General features: G+C 37.2%; 1 protein-coding gene across 5 annotated transcripts in view; it reads right to left on the reverse strand.

The window, feature by feature from the left end:
• The window catches only part of FRMD5 (FERM domain containing 5), a 310915-nt gene that overhangs the window by 203728 nt on the left and 83059 nt on the right, over positions 1-24128 (reverse strand). The window contains exon 2 of one of the 5 annotated variants that reach the window (XM_038580261.1): positions 7613-7718. The exons of the other annotated variants lie outside the window; for them this stretch is intronic. The gene's annotated coding sequence lies outside the window, so the exon portion shown is untranslated. The remainder of the gene's footprint in view (positions 1-7612; positions 7719-24128) is intronic. 5 annotated transcript variants of the gene reach the window in all.

Genomic DNA, 24128 nt, shown 5'->3' on the forward strand with positions numbered 1-24128 from the left:
ATCTTCCAGAAATTCAGCCTATATTTCATAGCTAGTCTCAAGTGAAATGTCCTTCATAAAGTCTTTAATGATCCCATATCAAATGTTCTCTCTCTCTCTATGCTGTTCTTCTGGAACTTTTATTTTGCAACATATGATAGTAATTGTGTATTTGTTTTAGCCCCCCATCTTGCCCCATTTTATTCCATACAGGAATTAGCACAGAGACTTGTATAACTTAGGTAGGCAGTACAGAGCCTAGAGCTTACTTTCAAGGATATACATTGTTTCTAAACTCTTTCCTTTCCTCCTATATGCCAAAAAACTTGATCTGATCAGGGGTGGGGGAAAATGGGAGGGGTAAATAGAGAAACAAGGAAAACTGACTGATGAGTTCTCCTAAAAAGAACCATTTATTCTGAAACTTGAACATGAATAAAGGTTAGTCAGGCAAAGAAGGGTAGGAATGAATAAATCTGTTAGCACATGTAAAAGCACAGAAGGGAAGCAGTATTGTGGTGATGAGACACTGCAACCATGAGAATAACTTAATGGAGTGATACAGTCTAGCCCCACTGAAAACAATAATCACAAAAATCTTCAACAAAATATATTGTAGTGGCTGTATTCTGGGGCAAGCAGATCATCTCACAAGGATATTCCTTTCTCATGGATTATATCTCTATATTCCATTTCCCACCTCCAGAAACATGGACTCTAGGAGCCTTGTGTTTACCATGACCCCAGGGATGTGACTCAAACCAGGCCAATCGGATCTCCCCTCCTGTGGGTTTGGAATAGGAACCATGAGAACAGCCAAGGCAATGTCTCCATGAGGCTGGAACTGTAACATGTAAAGTTAGGTGCTATCAGGTAGTCATTTTTCTGTCAAATGGAGAGTAGTACAGAGAAACCAGGTCTGTACATAAATAAGAAGTAAATATGAATACAAAAGCAGATGGAAAGGGAGCATCAGCACCCCTTAGATCTGTGCTAGCTTCCTATTTGTTCCCTAGTTTTATTCTCTCTCTGAAGCCCAGTTGCTCTCTTGTTCTCAGGTCTGCCCCAAGAAAGCCCTTCTTTCTACTAAGGCTAGAAGTTTCCTTCAGATACCTGTGTAGCCAGCTAGTCCTAACTAACACATAAATATTGTACTTAACCACAAAATTTCCACTTACCAGGGTGTTGGAAATCTTCCAGTGTTTTTCAAGCCCCTACCATGCACAAGTCATCCACCATCAGTGTACAGGAATCTAAGAGTTTTATTTTCCATTTTATTTAACATTTTCTTTTGACCATGGCATATGTTATTTTAGGCTACACATATTTAAAAGCTTTATGTCCATAATGTAAATTCAAAGCCTATGATTCCTGTTTCATTTCACAGCTAATAGTTACTCTGTGAGTTGCTAATATATGTACATCAATATTCTGAAAGACATTTTGGAAGATGAAGAGGCAGTAAGTTCAGAGATGTACTTTTTCCTGTCTTTAATCAGACCAAGTTCATCTACCAAATTTCAAGTGGGCTGAAAAACTGTTCTAGGAGAATTCATTGAAGGACATATTGAAATGACCTCTTTAGAAAGTATCCATGAAAAAAAAAAAAAAAGAAGGTATCCATGAGATTATTATACCCATGGATTTACTATGGATATACCATGGATATACTATGATTCAGTGATTCACTATGCATCACTCACTTGACCCCTAGGGAGCCAGCCAACACAGAGCTCCATCCAACAAAATAAATATAGTCTAGCAGCAGAGTGCTTCTCAAAATTACCCAATCATAAAACTCACCTGGAGCACTTGTAAACATACAGATTCCAAGAGTCCACCTCAGATCTACTGAATCAGAATCTCTGAGAGACAGGCCTAAGTGTCCGCATGTTTAACAAATATCCCCAGAGGACTCACAGTTTCCCCAGACTGTTTAGCATAACTTCATGAATGACACCCCCCACCCATCCCTAGCCTCACACCTAAGAAGAAACCCCAGGCAGATGTTGCTGAACCAGGCTTTGATTTACCTGTACTTCATCTTCTCTCTGGCTTACATTTCCTGACCTTCATTAAATTCTGTTTTCCTCTCCAAATGCATTCCATGTGGAAAGGCTCTGGAGCTTTCTAAGAGTTCAGCTACCTTGTTCTTCCTGGCATAACTGACTGGAAACCCAGAAGTAGAGGAATGACCCTATCTTCTTCCCCTTCTTGCCTTAGCCACTCCAACTATATGTTTGCTGTAGTCAAAGATAGCATTGGCTGACCTTGACAGCCCACCTAAATCCAAAACAGACTCCAAGAAGGCTGACCTACATGTCATCCACAAATGTGAGAGTAAATTATGTTCATCATTCTAATTCAAGTTGAATTATTTGATCACATATGCAGCACTTTTCCTATATGTTTAAAAATAATGAAGCAAATTCCCCAATGTTAACTAAAGAATTGATCCAGTAGTATGTTTCTTTGAAATAAATTTTGTAGAAGAAAATTTTCAAGAGGCAGTCCTTGGCCAACCAATTTCATAAACCACAAGTGTATGCTCAAGGTCACCATTGTGAATTCCAACTGTCACACAGGTCCACCACTCACTGGGAAATGCCAGAAGCAAGAAAAAAGACAGTAGGAAGGAGGGATGATAGTGAGTGACACTCACCACATCTCATGCTTATGATGCTTTAGACAATAAAGTATGGGGCCTGCTTTGGAAAGTATGAAATGCATGGTAGTAAATCAACAGCCAAAAGGCAGAGAAAGGATGTGATAAAGGGTTTATTCATGGATTTACTGTAATGGGTAATCAAATGATATGATGATGCAACATTATAATGCTATAATTTTAGTTTATGGGACAGGATTTTTTTTCTCTCCATAAAAGCTAGTGAGAGAATAAGAAGTCCAATAAAACCACCTTGTTCTCTGAAGTAAACAAACTTATACTTTTAATGGTAAAAATCACTTTGCCAGGTGGGTGAGTGAGGATATAGTAAAGCTAAGGAGAGAAAAGCAATAGTTACCCTCACCTGATAGGAACTTCAGGCTTAGTGAAAAATTCTAAAGGTGTCAATTTCCTCTCAAACATGCTCTCTAGGGGAGGCTTTGAGCAAGAAGTCTAGGCCATAAGATTTACCCTAGGTCAGATTTGAAGCCCTAGAATACCATGGCTGTGATAGCATCCAAGCTAGGCAGACAAGAAGCAGAGCACCCATCAGCCTGACATGTATACTAGCCTTTGAAGAAGTAGAATATACTGCCAGAGCCGACTACAGCTCTCTGGAGAAAGCAAGGTAGCCCCAGGGGAGACTCTATCTTGAATACTATAGAGAGAGATAATATATGAGTGTGTACAAACAAATACACAGTAACAGTCTACCCATGTCATGGAGATTCAGACTCTTGTCTGATGTGTACAAATTATTTCTGTGGGCAGAAGGACTGCTACTGTGCGCCCAGATGGATACATGGACAAATTATGTTTACCCAACTTCAGAGAAACCATGCCAAAATATTCCTCCAAACAACTAATTTCAATTTGTTCTTGTTTTCCTCCACCAGCAGCCTAACAAACTGTTCCATACATGGATTTGACTTTTCAAATATTTGCAGCCATGACAAACTGAGTGATTGCTTGGGCTCCAGAAGCTTCAGAATGGCCTTTGAATGACATGTGTACTGCATTCTGATGTAAAATGTCATCTTCTTAAAGTACAGGAGAAAGGACCTGCAGCACACAGGCCTGACCTGACCCTCTGGTATATGCATCAGCAGGAGCCAGATGCCTAAAGCAGCCAAAAAAGAAATGCCACACTCCCAAAAGTTCAGAGTGACAAAAAAACAAAATAGAAAGTCCAAGCTTCAATGCCTATGTGACTCTTCCTGGTCATTTAACTCTTCCCTGAACAGAAAGCAAAAGGAGATGATAGTCGAAAAGCAATCCAGGAGCGAGCTTCTGCCAAAGCCGTGGGTCTCCCTTTCCCCACAGAGTTGGATAACTATAAGCCCCAACTGCAAGAGTACCTTCCTCACCAGTGGTCCTGATGCTCCTGATACCTACTAAAGAGACCCTGCCACAACTCTGACTTAAAGGACACCCTACTCCACACCTTAGTGCCTAGGTTTTTCACATTCACTTAATTCCTTTAAACATCACACATTAGAATAGACATTTATATCAGGCACACTTAGACAAAGTGACCTTCCCCCCCCAAAAAAAAATCTACAAACTTGATGCAAAACGAAACTTTATTTTAAAAGTATCCTTTTTGTGTGTCAATTATATTCAATTTTTTAAACAAAAATTTAATTGCCCTTTTTGTTTCCAAAATGAACTATTTGCTATTTACAGTAAAGGTGTGTGTTTTATAAAGAACTGTGAACTGTTTTCCACTTTCTTGATGTCTCTATCCAAGTAGAGCAAGACAGTAGTCAGATATCAAAAATATGACACTATCCTTCATGGTCCCAGATTAAGAACAATATCATCAGAACTGTTTATGCTGGGTATTATATGGCCTCTGCATGGAAGGCCTATCACCCCCACATATAAACACCTCCCTCACACCAATATGTTGTAGTTCTGGTAGCTCTGACATGTTCACAACCATTTTAACAATCAAAAAAGCTTGGAAAATAGTGGGGTCATGACCAGTAAAAATATATAGCCATAACTCCCTATGTCAATGTTTCTCAAATTTGAAAAGGTATAAAAATCACCTGGGGATCTTGTTAAACTAGAAATTCTGATTCAGCAGGTATGGGATGAGGCCCGAGTTTATGGAGTGTAACAAGCTCCCAGATGATGTGGTACTGCTGATCCTGAAACTACATTTTGAGTACCAAACCAAAGCTTTCTACTATGACCTCCCTTGGGAGGTCAAACTAATTTCTCTGACACACATGGAATTCCCATTACATGTTTATGCAAAAAGACACTGTTAAAACAAAGTGCAGTCCTCAGTTCTAGAGAATGGAGGAAAAGAAGCAACATTGGGAATCTTGGCCCCTATTCTGACTCATAGCCATCATTCTACTCTCTTTTCCTCAAAATTAGCTTGATAGGCTGACTCCCTTAGGAGATATGGAGATTGTTTGTTGCCAAAGCTTACCAGTATCCAAGATACGAAAGCATTATCTTTGGTTGTCCTCTTGCAACTACCATAGAGAGGCCAGCCATGGGCTGGTTTCAGGCTTGCCAGAGAAGCAGTTATAACACTATTTCTGGCATTGAAACCGCATTTAAACAACCCTGAATACTCTGTATAGAATCACAAAAGATTCCACAATATCTAAAAAGATAATCTTGTGTGAGTTCAACCAAACTATTCTGAGTAAGCAATTTTTGCCAACTTTACAGAAACACAACATTAGAGTATATTCCAAAGTTTTTCATCTTAAAAGATGGAGGACAGAGGGGAGAAAGTTTAAATTTTACTCACTAGAGCTGAAATCCAGTCTGATTGTATTTGATGGCCTGATTGTATTTGATGCCTCCTTATTCACAATTTTGCATCCACACTGTCACCTAGCAGAAAATGGAATCTGTAGTACTAGAAATAATTAGGGTATATGAAAACGCTCAAGGATGCATTCAAGTCACTAATAATAAAACACATACTCTATGAATACAATATACTTTCTCCTAGTACATTTAAAAATAGAAGCTACTGTCAAGTTGCCCCTCTGAACTAAAAACCACACCTACATTATTAACCTTACTGACCTCACTCCACAACCAAGATCTCTTGTAACAAAACAACGTGACAACCATGTCAACAAGACATCATGTGAGGTGATTATCTCCCCAGGCAGATGTGAGCCATGGGAGGCTTGACTTCTGAGCTTAAGATTCTATCTCCTAAAGACATTGCTATAAGAAAAGAATACTGATTTTTCTGGATTCTTAATATTTGTGAGGCTAAAGAGCCTAGTCAAGAGAACTAGCTTCTGCAGCTATAAATAAAGTAGTCCTTCAGGGTTTGTGATGCCAACCTGGAGAAATCAGCTTTGGGGTTGGACAGCTATTCACATAATCCTGTAGGGCTTTTATCCCCAGGAGAAGGAGCACCAGGAAAGCTTGTGGATAGCAGGCCATGTATGAAATCAAACTAAATCAAGTCAAAATATTAGAGGATATACACGTTTTCCCCAAAATGCATGTGTAGTAGAGTATCTTAATGTGAAACAACACCTAACACCATAACCTCATTAACTAACCTACTTACTATATATTTCTTGTTGCTAATTCCCTTGGGTGCTTCTGGATTCCAGGACTCTTTCAGACAATTCTGAAATTCCTGTGAAGGTGGTAATAAACTGATAGTGAGAACTGGTTGCCTGCTTCTTTTAGACCTTCACTATAAAAAATGGAAATGAATCCATTTTTTCCCAGGGTGAGGATGAACAAATATAAGGTGGTTAGTACTATGATTTCAGAAACAGATATATTTCAGGTCCTAGACAACTTATATTTTGCAAATGACTATTAGTTCTGCCTTTATTCTCTAGGGATATAGCCTATAACTAAAAGAAAGGGTATTGTGGCATTGTTTCCTCCAAGAATGATGGCTGGACCAACTGCATCAGAATCATTTGGATGCTTTTTAGAACTGCAGATTCCTGGGACCCACTTAAAGTATGAATCACAGGATTGGAGTAGGTATAGAAATCTATTTGAACCTATCTTTAATGATTCTGAGTTACCTAAAGGCTAGAGAACCCTGGGTTAAGGTCTGGAGGGCTGAAAAGCTTTGCACTACTGACTTGTAGAAAAGCCATGTTTGTTTTGTCTTGTTTTTTTAAAGATTTATTCATTTATTCATTATATATATATATATATATATACACATACATATATATATATATATATATAGAGAGAGAGAGAGAGAGAGAGAGGGAGGCAGAAACACAGGCAGAGGGAGAGGCAGGCTCCATGCCCGACGCCCGACTCAATCCCGGGACCCCAGGATCACGCCCTGGGCCAAAGGCAGACGCCAAACCGCTGAGCCACCCAGGGATCCCCGAAAAACCATGTTAATTGATTGTTATAGTGATTGCCACATCAACATTCAGTGGCAGCAGCATCCCACTTGGTACCATTATGCATTTTTTGCAAGTACCTTTAACCTCTTGGACACATCTACTACCCTGGACCACAAGGTCTAAATATAAACAAGATACAGATGGTCATTTACCAACATGAACAGCCTGGAAAAAAACACTCCAGTTAGAGGATGAAAGAAATATGCAGTGCATTGCAAGAAACAAAGATGGATCAGCTGACAGGTAAGAAGTAAGCCTGGATACTCTGTGTGAGAAAATGTAATTGAATCCAATAAGCATAATTGGATTCAATAAGCATAATTGGATTCCTTCCAATCAAAGGAAAAGAAAGTTCAGAGAAGGGAGTGGTCAGGACTACTACCACTGAAGTCAAATAAAATGAGGAATAAGGGTTTTGGTCTGAAGGAGATCTCCAATCTAGAAGAATGTTATTTCTGGTAATACATCTGACAAATCAATGGAAATAAGAGTTAAATTAAAGGGCCATGGAGAAATCAAGGTAAAGAAATGAAGACTTCCTAAATAGACTACTCTTTGATAGGAAAAATAAGCAAAGAAATTGACCTACCTTGGGATGAAATGTAGGGTTTTTTGTTGTTGTTGTTTTGGTTTGGTTTTTTGCTTGTTTGAAGATGAGAGTCTTCAGCAACTCCCAAGTGGAATTCCATTCTGTGCTGCAGATAAGAGTATTTCAAAGGTAACCTTGTGAGTGTTTAAAAGGTTTTCCAATCCACAGCCTACTCACCCTACTAAGCAAGTGGCTGGTTAGAGCTGGACTTAAGGGCTCACTCACTCATTTGGGGATCACTTAGACAAGCAACAGGACAAAGAAAATGGCCATGCTCTCAGTTCTACTGTGTGTGTCTATAAGAGTGAACAAATCAGAAAAGCTCACCAGTTATAACCGTTGGGTCCAAGGCTTGGAAACTTAAAAGGAATGAAGAAAGGAAATGGATAAAAGAAGATGACAACTTTGGAGCGAAAGCTTTGCTCTACTGTCATACCCTGAGATACTAGGAGAGAGAAGGGAAGAGAATCCCAAAGGATTTGGTTAGGGGATTTTCCTTCTGTTGTCCAAAGAAAGAGTCTAGGAGAAGAAGATACCTATGGTCAATCAGGAAGAAATACCTTTGCGTCTGATATATTGAATGCCATTTGCCCTAATCTAACTATAGCTTTGGGAACACAGCCCGCAGGGGTGTCCACTTGACTCATCAGCTACAACAGTGCTAGCCTCTGAGACCTCAAGTCAATAAAGGATGAGTTTCTCAAGAAAGAGAGAAAATAGGATGACCATGAGATAGTTTTTACCCTGGAAGGAGGTAAAATCCTTCTATTCAAATTGTGAAGTTTTATGGAATAGTTCCGATTAGATACAGTCTGTATAATATAGTCTTTGTCCTTGTACCTACCTCCCCTCACAACATGCATTTTCGAACTTTTCAGTATTCAAGTTATCACTCTATTGAGTTACAGGAGGTGGATAGACAGATTAAACAGTTTAATTTAGACATAACTCATCCACTATATAATTCACTCATTTAAAGCATATAATTCAGTGATTTTTAGTATACAGACACACAGGATTGTGCAACCTTTGCCACAATTTTAGGACATTTTTATCATACTCAAAATAAGTTCTGCACCCATTAGCAGTCACCCCCATTTCCCAAAATCCTCTCTTTCTCAGCCCTAGACCACCATTAATCTACTTTCAATCTCCATGGATTTGCTTATACTGAACACTTCATATAAACAGAATCAAACAACACATGGTCTTTTGTGACTGGTTTACCTCCCTTGGCATAATGTTTTCAAGACTTATTTATGCTGCAACATATATTTCCTCTTACTGCCAAAAAATATTCCATTGTATGAATTGTATTCACCCATTTCTCAGTTGATGGACATTTGGGTTGTTTTTGCTTTTTGGATGTTATGAATAATGCTGCTAAAACTTTCATATTAGTACCATATACAGTAGTCTGTAATCACAGATTATTTCAAAGGTCTGGAAACAAAATTTCTTAAAAATACATGTGCTAGTTGTAAGAAACTGTCACAGTTAGATTTAAATGTCTGCAAAAAAAAAAAAAAGATGCAGATTTTGTAATGTGTTATGTCCTTTCTTACCAAGCTGAAGATTTAAAGATTTATTGGTCTTTCCACTCCTTGTTGCCTGTCATTCTTTCTCTCTTGGATATCCTGCTTAGCTCTAGCAACTCTCAGTTTTGCCTTTCAAAAAATGGAAATACTTTTAACATTCATTAGCTTTAACAAGAAAACACATCATCATTACTGCTCGTTAGAACTAAATGGATGGTGACTATTTACCCCACAATTCCTTCCCATTAAGGGTTTTACTGTGTTTAAAAAGCTATGGTTAAATTCTGTTTCACAGAAAAATAAAGTTAAATGTTTTCCTAAAATAGACCATAAACTTGAAAAAAAATTCTTTGATAAGGAGCAATACAACTATGTACGAAGGCTGATTTTTCCACCTATTTTCTCAAGGTTACCACAGAGCTGAGGAGTAACTAGTATTTACAAGCAGACATTAAAAGACGTTAAGCATTTGATTTTAAAGCAAAAACATAAATCCATATATGGACAACACAAAGCAGAGAATCCACAGGAAGGTCAAGGGTAGAAAAGTAAACACAAAGGCAAAGTTAAGTCAAGATTTGGAACAAGCTTATTTTATACACATTCACTGCAGAAATCTTTGAATTTCCACATATAATCAAGTAGAGGGCTGTGACCCAATTTACACATATGCCTCATAACCTGCATTTGAAGCTCCCTTGGGAGATTCAAATTTCACATTTTCACAGAAGCCTATTACGATCCCATTTGCTAAATGTCTATCATCAAATGTTAATAGAAGGGTTTTATTGTTAGAATGTAAGTCAGAGAGTTACTTTCATTACCTGAGTTGTATCTATAAAGGTCTATGCATCTCAACATAGGAACTTACTTTACTGAGATAAAATATGTGATCAGAAATTTCACCCCTTCAAAATGCACACTTCAGTAGTTCATAGCACATTCATAGAGCTAGTTTTCATTTCATTTCTGAGAATGGTTTTGTAACTAGCTGTTCACCCCCGGCCCTTTACCCTTTCTCCTTTTGTCTGTATGAAGAGGTGCTATAGAATAGCAGTGCCAATCCTGGAGCAAGGCTGCTTGGATTTAAATATCATTTCACCCTCCAGGTAACTATGGATCCTAAACTTCTTAGAGCTTTCATTTTCTCATAAGTAAAATGAGTACGTATATAAAGTATTGATATCTGTGACATGTCTAGAAGCTAATCTGACACTCAACAATTAACTAATATCATTTTAATAAACCAAACTCTTATGTACAGAAAGAAGCAATAAAACCAAATATGTGCTTTTAAAAAAGGGAGAAAAAGCTGGAACTTCTTTTCCTTCTAAGGATGAAGTCCAAACTCCTAATAGGTCAAAAATGGCTAAGAGCTGGCTCCTCCACATCTCTAGCCTTGTGTCCACTTCTCCCTGAGACTGACGGCACACACAAAAACACAGCATGCATGTGTTTGTTTGCATGCACTGTACTCTTTGCTTCCATTCCTTTGTTTGAGAATGCCTCCTATCACACCCCATGATCCAGTTAACTCATTCTGATCTTTAGAATCAGTGGTTCACTGGTTACCTCCTCTAGGAAGTCTTAACAGATATGATTCCTACTTCTCATTGATCTCCTCCAGTACCAGCACCATACTCAAAATTAGTAGTTAAGAATCCTTCCTTCTAGGGCAGCCCGGGTGGCTCAGCAGTTTAGTACTGCCTTCAGCCCAGGGCGTGATCCTGGAGACCCGGGATCGAGTCCCACGTCAGGCTCCCTACATGGAGCCTGCTTCTCCCTCTGCCTGTGTTTCTGCCTCTCTCTGTCTCTCATGAATAAATAAAATCTTAAAAAAAAAAAAAGAAAAAAAAAAGAATCCTTCCTTCTGGATTCTCATGATATGTAATATCTTTGCACTTACTGCCTCCAGCTATACTTATACTCTGTGCTCTCCACTGAACTATGAGATCTTTTTTTAAACTTCAGCTTTGCTGAAGTGTAACTGACATATAACATTGTTAAGATAAATTTAAAGAGTAAACTGTTGTAATTTATATGCATTTACATTGTGAAAGGATCCCCCGATCTAGTTAATACATCACCTCATTTTTTTTTTTTGTGAGAACACTTAAGTTCGATTCTCCTATTAAATTTCAATTATACAATAGAGTACTATCAACTATAGTTACCATATTTTGCATTAGATCCTTAGACCTGATTCATCTTACAACCAAAAGCTTATATCCTTTTATCAATCTCTATTTATTTTAAGATTTTATTTATTTGAGAGAGTGAGCACACAAGTGGGGCAAGAAGGGGGAGAGGGAGAGAGAGAAGCAGACTCCCACTGAGCAGAGAGCCTGCTGTGGGGACGAAGGGTAGATTCCAACACCCTGAGATCACAACCTGAACAGAAGGCAGATGATTAACCAACTGAGCCACCCAGGCACCCCTATCAATCTCTATTTAAACTGTGAGATCTTTGAGGAAAAATTCTATCACTTATTCCAAGACTAGAACTCTGCTAGAAAATACAAAGTGCTTAATCAATGTTTGTTGATAGAATAGGATACAAAAGCCATTCTCAAACTTTTTGGTCTCAGGATTACTTCACATTGCTAATAATGATTAAGGATTTGAAAAGCTTTTGTTTATGTGGATTATATCTATTAATATCTGCCATATTAGAAATTAAAACAGAAATTTTTTAAAATTTATTTATTTGTTTATTTATTTATGATAGTCACAGAGAGGAGAGAGAGAGAGAGAGAGAGAGAGAGAGAGAGGGGCAGAGACACAGGCAGAGGGAGAAGCAGGCTCCATGTAGGGAGCCTGACGTGGGACTCGATCCCGGGTCTCCAGGATCGCGCCCTGGGCCAAAGGCAGGTGCTAAACTGCTGCGCCACCCAGGGATCCCTAAAACAGAAATTTGTAAAATATGCATTAATCAAGAAAGTAAAAAAGGTAAATAAATAACTTTTAGCATTGTTATAAAAATAGCTGTGACTCAAAAAGAAAAAGCTCTGACTCTGAGGACTGTCTGAAACAGTCTCAGGGACTCCCAAAGATGCCAGACCTCAATATAATAGTACATGGGAGTGTTTATTTTTTAAATCATAACATGTATTTTTACTCATATTTGAGTTAAAGTATTTGGGAAGGGTAATGGACGAATGAAAATATATAAGAAAGTAAGGGAGATACAACTTTTTTTAAAAGATTTATTTACTCATGAGAGAGACAGAGAGAGAGACAGACACAAGCAGAGGGAGAGGGAGGCTTGCAGGGAGCGCAATGTGGGACTCGATCCCGGGACTCAGGGATCACACCCTAAGCTGAAGGTAGAGGCTCAACCGCTGAGCCACCCAGGCAACCCAGGAGATACAACTTTAGTCTCAACTAGAGAAAATACCTGGAGCCAGAGCAGCAAAGAAAAGGCAAGAAGGTCATAAAGCACAAATAGCACCAGTCTTAGAAGAAATAATAAAGAAACCAAAAGTAACTCTGTACAAACATAACCAAAAACAAGAATAGCACTAAACACCAAAAGGTGGAATGAATCTTAAATAGAAATTGACCTTTTAGGGGCACCTAGCTGGCTAAGTCAATAGAGCTTGCAACTCTTGATCTCTGGGTTGTGAGTTCGAGCCACACATTAGGTGTAGCGATCACTTAAGAATAAAATCTTTATTATTTTTTTTTAGTTTTTTTTTTTCAATTTTCATTTATTTATGATAGAGAGAGAGAGAGAGGCAGAGACACAGGCAGAGGGATAAGCAGGCTCCATGCACCGGAATGCCCGATGTGGGATTCGATCCCGGGTCTCCAGGATCGTGCCCTGGGCCAAAGGCAGGCGCCAAACCGCTGCGCCACCCAGGGATCCCAAGAATAAAATCTTTAAAAAAAAAAAAAAAAAGAAAGAAAGAAAGAAAGAAAGAAAGAGAGAGAGAGAGAAAGAGAAAGAAAGAAAGAAAGAAAGAAAGAAAGAAAGAAAGAAAGAAAGAAAGAAAAAAAAGAAAAGAAAAGAAAAAAGAGAAAAGAAAAGAAAGAAAAGAAAAGAAAAGAAAAGAAAAGAAAAGAAAAGAAAAGAAAAGAAAAGAAAAAAGAAAAGAAAAGAAAAGAAAAGAAAAATTGATCTTTCCGGTATGAAACATATCATTTTGTCCTACTCCACTCCCATCTTTTCTTTGTCATTCTCAATCCTGATGAACTCTTTTTACTCTCCTTTCCTCCTTCCTCCTTTGGAAATCTTGCTTTATAGTCATTGGTTTAAAAATGCTGCTCACAGGATCCTTGGGTGGCTCAGTGGTTTAGCACCTGCCTTTGGCCCCGCGATCCTGGAGTCCTGGGATTGAATCCTGCGTCCGGCTCCCGGCATGGAGCCTGCTTCTCCCTCTGCCTGTGTCTCTCTGCCTCTCTCTCTATGTCTGTCATGAATAAATAAAATCTTTAAAAAAAAAAAAAAAAGAGTGACCCAACTACAACAGAATAGAGAATATTAGCTGTATATTAAGGGTTTTTGTTTAAAAAAAATTTTTTTTAATAAAAATAAAAATGCTGCTCAGATGTTATTGATTAGAGAAGGAATAAAAAGCAACAGCTCTAATGAAGCTGTATGACTGGAATCCAACTGATAAATTTTTTAACATTCTATTAGATTATAAAAAATTATAATGAGACTTTAAAAATAGGAACACTGAAGTTATTTTTACATTCTGAACATACATTAAAAATTAGTGTCCCTAAAATATGCTGCATGAAGGCCAGGATTGGAAAGTAATATGGACTTGGTTACAGTGCTAGGGTGGTAGATGAGTTGAATTAGTTCTTTAATATTGTGATATCATCCTTTCTACAAAAACCATGGAAATACAATTAATTCTCAACTTAACATTTGCCTTTGGTATTTTCTACAAACTTTTCAGGGACACACTACTCATTTGAATTTTCTTAAGTAGCTGTATGTGCTGAGATAAAAAACTCAAGGTCTAGACCAGGAGTAGGCAAGTTACAGGCCCAGGCCTCATCCAGCCTACAGGTTGTTTTTGCATAGCTCTCAGGCTGGGATGGTTTTCACATTTTTAAAAGGTTGTAAAAATGAAACAAACAAACCAAAACAAAGAATAATATGCAAAAGAAATTGTATGTGGCCTGTAGTCAGCAATATTTACTATCTGGCCTAAACAAAAAAAATCTGGGGGTGCTTGAGTGGCTCAGTTGGTTAAGCACATGCCTGCAGCTTGGGTTGTGATCCCAGGGTCCTGGGATTGAGCCCCACATAGGGAGTATTGCTCAGTGGGGATTCTGCTTCTCCCTCTCCTTCTGTGATCTCTCTCACTCTTGCTCTCTCTCAAATAAATAGAATCTTTAAAAAAAAAAAAAATCTGGCAATGCCAAACAAACATAACACATGCATTATAGTGTCTGGTCCATAATATATACTAAATAAATGTTAGCTACCGCTGTTATTAATTTTGTTATTATATTTGTATTTTATCTTAAATTATTATGCTCCTTGAATAATTATGTTTTTCATTTCTAAACTCTGAGGACATGGCTTGAACTTTGTCTAATCACATTAACCATAGAGTATTGCTATCACTATTTTATCTTTGCATTCTTTTCATCCTGCCTATTCTTGAAAAAATCTTGAAAACCCTTTATTTCTCCTTTTCTTCTTTTACTGAGGTTAAATATACGCAACAGAAGTTACTTTTTCCTTTTTAAAAATATTTTATTGTGCTAAGAACACTGAACATGAGATTTACATGAGATTTAACATAAAATGTTAAATTTTTAAGTGTACAACACATTACTGACTATAAGTACAATGTCGTATAACAGAGCTCTAGAACTTACTCATCTTACTTAAAGCAACTTTATGCCCACTGATTAGTAACTCCCTAATTCTAATTCTCCTTTATCCCTGCTCCTAGCAACCACCATGCATTATCCTGCGAGATTTATTATTTTAGATACCTCATACAAGTGGAATCACGCAATATTTTTCTTTTCATGATTGGCTATTTCACTTAGAATAATGTCCTCAAGGTTCATGCATGTTGCATATTGCAGAATTTCCTTCTTTTAAAAGTCCAAATAATAGTCTATTGCATGTATATAATTTTTCCACATCCATTCATCTGTTGATGGACATTTAGATTGTTTCCACATCATGGCTACCGGAAATGAACACAAGAGTGCTAATATCTCTAGAAGATCATGATTTTTATTCTGAAGAGATATCCAGAAGTGTAACTGTTGAGTCATACAGTTCTATCTTTAATTTCTTGATAAACTTTCATACTGTGTTCCAAAGTGGCTATACCATTTTGCATTCCCACCAATGGTGCACAACTATTCCAAATTCTAACACTTATTGTCTTTTTTTAAAAATAGCGATCTTGACAGGTGTGAATGATACCTCATTGTGGTTTTGATTTGCATTTTGATTAATGATGAACATTTTTTTCATATGCCTATTAGCCATTTACATGTTTTTGAAGTAATGTCTGTTCAGATCCTTAACCCTTTTTTAATTGAGGAGTTAGAGTTTTTGCTATTGAATAGTTTTTAAATTATATTTTACAGATTAACTTCCTATTAGATATATTGTTTGCAAATATTTTCTTGTATTTCATAGGTTGTGTTTTTATTCTGTTTCCTTTAAAGAGTCCCCATTGTCTATTTTTGCTTTTGATGTCATATCCACTGCCATGACCTATGTTGCAAAAGTTATCCCCTATGTTTTCCCCTAGGAGTTTTACAGTTTCAGGTTTTTAATCCATTTTGAGTTGTTTTTGTGTATGGTTTAAGGGTGATGAATTTTGTCAAATACTTTTGCTGTATGTCTTAAGACAATAATGTTATCCTTATCCTGTATTCTGTTAGTGTAGTACATCCCATTAATTGAATTTTTTATGTTGAACCATCCTTGTATGCCAGGGATAAATCCCACTTGGTCATGCTGTATGATCCTTTTAACAGGATTCAATTTGTAGGATTGTAGGATTCAATTTGCTGGTGTTTTGTTGAGGATTTTCAGATTTATATTCATCAGGGATATTAACCTGTAATTTTCTTTTGTTGTGGTATCTCCGCCTGGCTTTGGTATTATGGAAATGCTGGCCTCCTAAAATTAGTTTAGAAATGTTCCCTTTGGGGTACCTGGGTGGCTCAGCATCTGCCTTCAGCTCAGGGCATGATCCTGGAGTCCCAAGATCGAGTCGCACATCAGGTTTCCTGCATGGAGCCTTCTCCTCCCTCTGTGTCTCTGCTTCTCTGTGTGTCTCTCATGAATAAATAAATTAAATATTTAAAAAAAATATTCCCTCTGCTTCAATTTTTGGGAAGATTTTGAGAATGACTTACATTAATTAATTTAAATATTTGGTAAAATTCATCAGTGATGCCAGCTGGTCCTGGACTTTCCTTTGTTGGGAGGTTTATCAGATTTTATTTTATAAATTTATTTTTATTGGTGTTCAATTTGCCAACATACAGAATAACACCCAGTGCTCTTCCCATCAAGTGCCCCCCTCAGTGCCCGTCACCCAGTCACCCCCAACCCCCACCCACCTCCCCTTCCACCACCCCTAGTTCATTTCCCAAAGTTAGGAGTCTCTCATGTTCTGTCTCCCCTTCTGATATTTCCCACTCATTTTTTCTCCTTTCTGTTGGGAAGTTTTTGATTACTGATTCAATTTCCATACAAGTTATAGATTTGTTCAGACTATTTCCCCAAGAGGTAGTCTTGATGGGTTGTAGGTTTCTAGAAATGTATCCAATTATTCTAGGTTATCCGGTTTGTTGGCACATAATTGTCCATATAATTGTTTAATCTTTTTGATCCTTTCTGAAGCAATTATTTCTGAGGCAGAAATGTTCTTTTTTCATTTTTTAAAGATATAGTTGAGAGAGGAGTGGGGGAGGGGCAGAGGGAGAGGTAAAGAGAAACTCAAGAGGACTTGGTGCTAAGTGTGGAGTCCCCATGACCCTGAGATCATGACCTGAGCCGAAACCAAATGTCAGATGCTCAACTAACTGCACCACCTAAGTGCCGCTTTTTCATCTCTGATTTATTGAATCCTCTGGGGATTTTTAGTCCAGCTAAGAGGTTGTCAATTTTGTCTATCTTTTTAAAAAAACAACTCTTATTTTTGTAGATATTTTTATTGTTTTTCTGTTTTCTATTTTATTTCTGCTCTAATGTATGTTATTTCCTTCCTTTTACTAACTTTGAGCTTAGTTTGTTCTTTTTTTTTTTTCCAGCTTCTTGAGGTATAAAGTTAGGTTATTTAGTATATGTGCTGCCAAAGCAAGCACTAAAGTTAGGTTATTTTAAGGGGCAGCTGCGTGGCTCAATCGGATGAGATTCTCTGCCTCTCCCTCCCCCTCTGCTTTTTCCCAACCCCCTCAGGTGCACATGCACACTTTCTCTAAAATAAAATCTTTAAAAAAAATACAATCTTTTTAAAGTAGGCATTTATCGTAGCAAACTTCCCTCTTAGTATTGCTTTTGCTGCATCCTATAAGTTTTGGCATACTGTTTTCCATTTTCATTTGTCTTAAGCTATTTTCTAATTTCCTTTTTGATTTATTCTTTACCCAATGCTTACTCAAGAGTGTGCTACTTAATTTTCACATATTTGTGAGTTTTCCAGTCCTCCTTCTGCTATTGACTTCCAATTTCATTTCCAATGTGATCAGAATAAACATTTGGTATGACTTCAATCAAATTTTTAAAGACTTGATTTATAACCTAATATGTTATCTATCCCAAAGTTGTGTGTGCACTTGGGAAGAATGTGTATTCTGCTGCTCTTGGATGGAATGTTCTATATACGTCTGTTAGTTACATTTGGACTAAAATATGGTTCAAGTGCAATATTGCCTTGTTGATTTTTGTTTGGTTCACATATTCTGTAAAATGATTACAATAGGTTCAGCTAACATCTCAGATAAATAAAAAGAAAAAAAGGAAAAATTTTTTCTCCTTGATGAGATTAGATGTAGAATTTACTCTTTACTTTCCTATATATCATAAAGTAATGTTAGTCATAGTCGTCATCCTGCACGTTACATCCCTAGTACTCACTTATAACAGGAAGTTTGTACTTTTTGATCACCTTCCTCCAATTCTCCTTCCCCCTATCATGCCACTGATAATCACAAGTCTGATCTCTTTCCCGGTAAGTTTGGGTTCTGTTTTATTTTTAGATTCCACATATAGGTGAGACCATATAGTATTTGTCTTTCATTGACTTGTTTCACTTAGCATAATGCCTTCAAAGTCCACCTATGTCGCAAATGGTAGAATTTCCTCATTTTTTATGGCTCAATATATATATATTTATATTTCTGTTATATATTTATATTCATAACGTATTTTTATATAATATATATCTCACAACTTCTTTATGTGTTCATCCATTGATGGACACTTAGGATATTTCCATATCTTGTCTATTGTAAATTATGGGGCTATTAACATAGCAGTGAAGTCACCTTTTGGAGTATTTTTGTTACCTTTGGATATGTTCCCAGAAGTGGCATTGCTAGATCATATGGTAGTTCTATTTTTAATTGAGGATCTTCCATACTGTTTTCCACAGTCGCTGCACCAATTTACAATCTCACCAACAGTGCACAATGGTTCCCTTTTCTCCCTATCCATGTTAGCATTTGTTATCACTTATCTTTTTGATGATGGCATTTCTAACAGGTATGTGGTGGTATCTTGTGCTTTTAATTTGCAATTCCTAGTTACTAGTGATGCCGAGCATCTTTTCATGCATATCTTCTTGTATATGTCTATTGAGATCCTTTGCCCATTTTTAAAATTGGGTTACTTGCTTGTTATTGGTTGTAGGAGTTCTTTATATGTTTTAGATATTAACTCCTTATCAAATATGTAGTTTACAGGGGTGCCCGGGGGGCTCAGTGGTTGAGCATCTGCCTTCAGCTCAGGGCATGATCCTAGGTTCCTGGGATGGAGTCTCACATCAGGCTCCCTGGGGGGAGTCTGCTTCTCTCTCTGCTTATGTCTCTACCTCTCTCTCTGTGTCCCTCATGAATATATAAAATATTTTTTAAAAATGTGTCTCTCATGAATAAATAAATAAATAAAATAAAAATCTTTTTTTTTTCTTTTTTTAAATTTTTTTACTTATTTTTGATAGTCACAGAGAGAGAGAGAGAGAGGCAGAGACACAGGCAGAGGGAGAAGCAGGCTCCATGCACCGGGAGCCCGACGTGGGATTTGATCCCGGGTCTCCAGGATCGCGCCCTGGGCCAAAGGCAGACGCTAAACTGCTGCGCCACCCAGGGATCCCAATAAAAATCTTTTTTTAAAAAGGAGATGTGGTTTATGTATACAATGGAATATTACTCAGCCATTAGAAACAACAAATACCCACTATTTGCTTCGACGTGGATGGAACCGGAGGGTATTATGCTGAGTGAAATAAGTCAGTCGGAGAAGGACAAACATTATATGGTCTCATTCATTTGGGGAATATAAAAAATAGTGAAAGGGAATAAAGGGGAAAGGAGAAAAAATGAGTGGGAAATATCAGAAAGGGAGACAGAACATGGGAGACTCCTAACTCTAGGGGTGGTAGAAAGGGAGGTGGGCTGGAGGTTAAGGGTGACTGGGTGATGGGCACTGAGGGGGGCACTTGATGGGATGAGCACTGGGTGTTATTCTATATGTTGGCAAATCAAACACCCATAAAAAATAAATTTATTTTTAAATTTTTTTTTAAAAAAAGGGTAGTTTACAATTTTTTTTCCCATTCCGTAGGTTGTCCTTTAACTTTGTTGATGTTTTCTTTTACTGTACAGAAGTTTTCCAGTTTGATGTAGTCCCACTGGTTCTTTTATTTTGTTGCTTGTGCTTTAGGGATCATATGCAAAAAAATCATTACCAAGACCGATGTCAAGGAGCTTTGCTCCTGTGTTTCTTCTAAGAGTTTAATGATTTCAGGTTTTACATTTAATTCTTTAATCCATTTCAAGTTAATTTGTATGAGTGAGATAAGATATGGACCCAGTTTTATTACTTTACATGTGGATATCCAATTATCCTATTGAAGAGACCTATCTCCACTGGGTATTCTTGCTTCCTTATCATTATCAGTTGGTTATATGTGCTTGCCTTTGTTTCTGGGCTCTCAATTCTATTCCATTGGCCTATTTGTCTATCTTTATGTCAATATCAGACTTTTTTCATGACTGTAGTTTCATGGTGTATCTTGAAATCAGGAAGCATGATACCGTCTCAGTATTTCTTTGGCTATTTAGAGTCTTTTGTGATTCTATATAAATTTTAGGAGTGTCTTTCTACTTCAATAAAAAAATTCTGTTGGAAACTTGATAGGAATTGCACTGAATCTATAGATGGATTTTAATAGTATTGACACTAACAACAGTAATTCTCCCAATCCATGGTCATGGGATACCTTTCCATTTATTTATGTCTGCTTTGATTTCTTTCATCAATGTCTTGTAGTTTTCAGCAGAGATCTTTTACCTCCTTAAATTTATTCCTAGGTTATTTGTTTCTGATACCATCATAAATAGGATCACTTTATATCTTTCTCAGAAATTTTATTCTTAGTGTATAGAAACACACTGATTTTTATGTTAATTTTGTATCCTGCAACTTTTCTGAATTGATTAGATGTAACAGGGTTTTCTTTGCTAAATTTTTAGAATTTTCTAAATATAAAATCATATTACCTGCAAATAAAGACAATTTTACTTCCTTTCTAATCCTGATATTTTTTACTTTTCTTACCTGACTGCCCTAGCTAGGACCTCCAGTACTATGTTGAAGAAGAGTGGGGAGAGTGAGCCCCCTTGTCTTGTTCTTGATCTTGGAAAAAAAGGTTTCATCCTTTCAACATTGAGCATGTTAGCTGTGAGCTTGTCAGTGAAGCCATCGGATCCTGGGCTTTTCTTCACTGAGAGATTTTTGATTACGAGATCAATCTCCCTCCTCACAACTGGTCTATTCAGATTTTCTTTTTCTTCCTGATTTAATCTTGCTAAGTTATGTGTTTCTAAGAATTTTCCCATTCCTTCTAAGTTATCCAGTTTATTGGTATATCATTGTCCATAGCTTGATTTTCTGTATAGAAGTTCTATCCATTATTGAAAACAGAGTAGTAAGGCTCCTACTACCATTGTGTTACTGCCTATTTCTCTCTTTAGTTCTATCAATGTTTGCTTTACATATTTAGGTGCTCTAATCTTAGTTACATATATAATTATTATATTTTCCTAATGGACTGATCTTTTGTCATTATACAATATCCTTGTCTCTTCTGACAGTTTTTCCCTTAAAGTCCATTCTGGGTTGACAGATTCATTTCCTTTCAGCACTTTAAAGATGTCATTCATTGTCATCTGGCTTGCAAGTTTTTTTTTTTTTTTTAAGATTTTTATTTATTTATTCATGAGAGACGCAGAGAGAGAAAGGCAGACACAGGTAGAGGGAGAAGCAGGCTCCATGCAGGGAGCCGGATATGGGACTCCATCCCAGGTATCTAGGATCACACCCTGGGCTGAAGGCGGTGCTAAACCACTGAGTCACCTGGGCTGCCTGCAAGTTTTCTGAGAAGATGTCCACCCTAATTAACATCTTTGTTCCAGTATATAATGTGCCTTTTTCCTTTGTCTGCCTTCAAGATTTTCACTTTATATTTAGTTTTCAGAAATCTGAATATGATATGTCTAGGTAGGGATGTATGTATTGTGTGTAGTAGCATTGATACTGCTTGGGACTCTCTGAGCTTTATTGGATCAGCGACATGCTGTCCTTCATTCCATAATTTATGGAAAACTCTCACCTGTATGTCTTCTAATATTTCTTCTGCCCATTCTTTTTCTTCTGGGATCCCAATTATATGTACATTAGTATATAAGATTATTCAATATTGTTCCCTGAGCTCTTTTTTCTTTTCTGTAAAGATTTTATTTATTATTTATTTATTTATTTTATTTATTTATATCAGAGAGATACAAAGACAAACAGAAAGAGGGAGGAAGAGAAAGTGTAAGCATGGGCAGGGGGAGGGGCAGAGGGAGAAGGAGACTCCCCACTGAGAAGGGAACTCAATGCAGGGTTCAGTCACAGAATTGTGGGACTGAGCTCTGCATCAGGATCCATGCTGAGCACACAGTCTGAGATCCTCTCCCTCTCCCTCTGCCCTTCTCCCAGTTCATGTGCTACCTCTCTCAAATAAATAAAATCTTTAAAAAAAAGGTGTAAATATTGTTTGTATCTACATTCCCTATGTCTTCCATACTCTCATTTATTCCACATTCAACTTTCAATAATTTATTAAATTTTATAGCTAAATTCTTATTCACTAGTATGAAGTCCCATCTTCCTCCCATTCTCTGTCATAGTAAGCCAGTGTTTTCACCCGTCTCTCCTTGAAGGTGCCTATACATCCCTACACTTCAAACTAGTTGACTGTGTTACAATGTTGGCTCTCTGATCAGCTCAAGGAAGTTACAGTTTTGTATCTGTATTTCACTGTCCTCCTTGTTCTAGAATGTTTCTATCCCTGCAAAGAAACGAAACATCTATGTCGAGCTATGTGTGGGGTATTTTGTTTATTAATTTGAGATCATCCTAAATACTTTATACAGTATTTTCACATGCACAGATATACCCATTAGTGCTCTTTTTGGAGAGGAATGGAGGTGGGGAAGTGCAAAATAAAAATTGGTTACCTCAAAAAAATTATTTTTAATATTAAAAAAATAATAAAAAAATTATCTGACTTCTTATTGTTGGGATGAGAGCAACACTCCTTCTTGGTTTCTATGTATTAGGTATAAATCTATCCCACCCTATTTTTTTTAAGATTTTATTATTTGAGAGAGAGAGAGAGTGCACCTAAGTGGGGGGGAAGAGCAGAAGGAGAGGGACAAGCAGACTCTCTGCTGATTGGGGAGCCCAATGAGGTGCTCGATCCCAGGAGCCTGAAAATCATGACCTAAGCTGAAGACAGACATTTAACCAACTTAGCCACCCAGACACCCCCTGACTATTCTTGAATACTCTGCTTATGAATAGCTCTTAGATATTTCACAATATCGGAGATCCCTGGGTGGCTCAACGGTTTAGCCTCTGTCTTTGGCCCAGGGTGTGATCCTGGAGACCCAGGATTGAGTCCCACGTCAGCCTCTCGGGCTCCCTGCATGGAGCCTGCTTCTCCCTCTGCCTGTATCTCTGTCTCTGTCTCTCTCTCTCATGAATAAATAAATAAAATATTTAAAAAAAAAGATATTTCACAATATCATTTGCTCTTCTAATTTATTTTAAGATAGCAGGTCCAATATCATCAAGTACCAAGAATAACTTTGTACCAAAGGATACACATCCTACTGCAATTATAAGCAGGTATTTATCCATTTTGATGGCCCAAGCTATTTTTGAGTTGCTACCATTGTTAGTCAAGGCAAATTTTTTATTGTTACCTACATTTTGCAGGACCTCATATATTTTATAACTGCAGTACAGACAGTCCTCAATTTATTGCCACTCAACAAAGCAAATCACTTATATAATCCTCTGGCAACAAAATCTTATAATTGCTTTTAACACAGTAAAAGCAGAGACCACCTCTTCTTTTCCATTATAATCTATCTCGGGCCTCAATACTTCTTCATTGCTCCTCATGTCTCTATCCCCTAACACTCTCAAGGGGCAAGCATTTTCTAATCCTTTTAATGAATCCATGCTCTAGTACTTTCCTGCCCTATGGTCTTCCTCAGATTATTGAGCTTCTCTAAACTTCAGTTTCCTCATTTGCAAAATTTAGATAATGGTTTGAGAAATTAAAAGAGAAGATGTATTATCTTAAAAAGTGCTTAGCTATTATTATACTTTTCTATCATTAATAGCTGATTAAATATTAGATTTATAACCAATTGTGTAAAGACTAAGCAATCTCTTAGTCAAGCATTTAACCTCT

This window comes from Canis lupus, chromosome 30 (assembly GCF_011100685.1).
Source record: "Canis lupus familiaris isolate Mischka breed German Shepherd chromosome 30, alternate assembly UU_Cfam_GSD_1.0, whole genome shotgun sequence".
In the NCBI taxonomy this organism is placed as follows: Eukaryota; Metazoa; Chordata; class Mammalia; order Carnivora; family Canidae; genus Canis; species Canis lupus.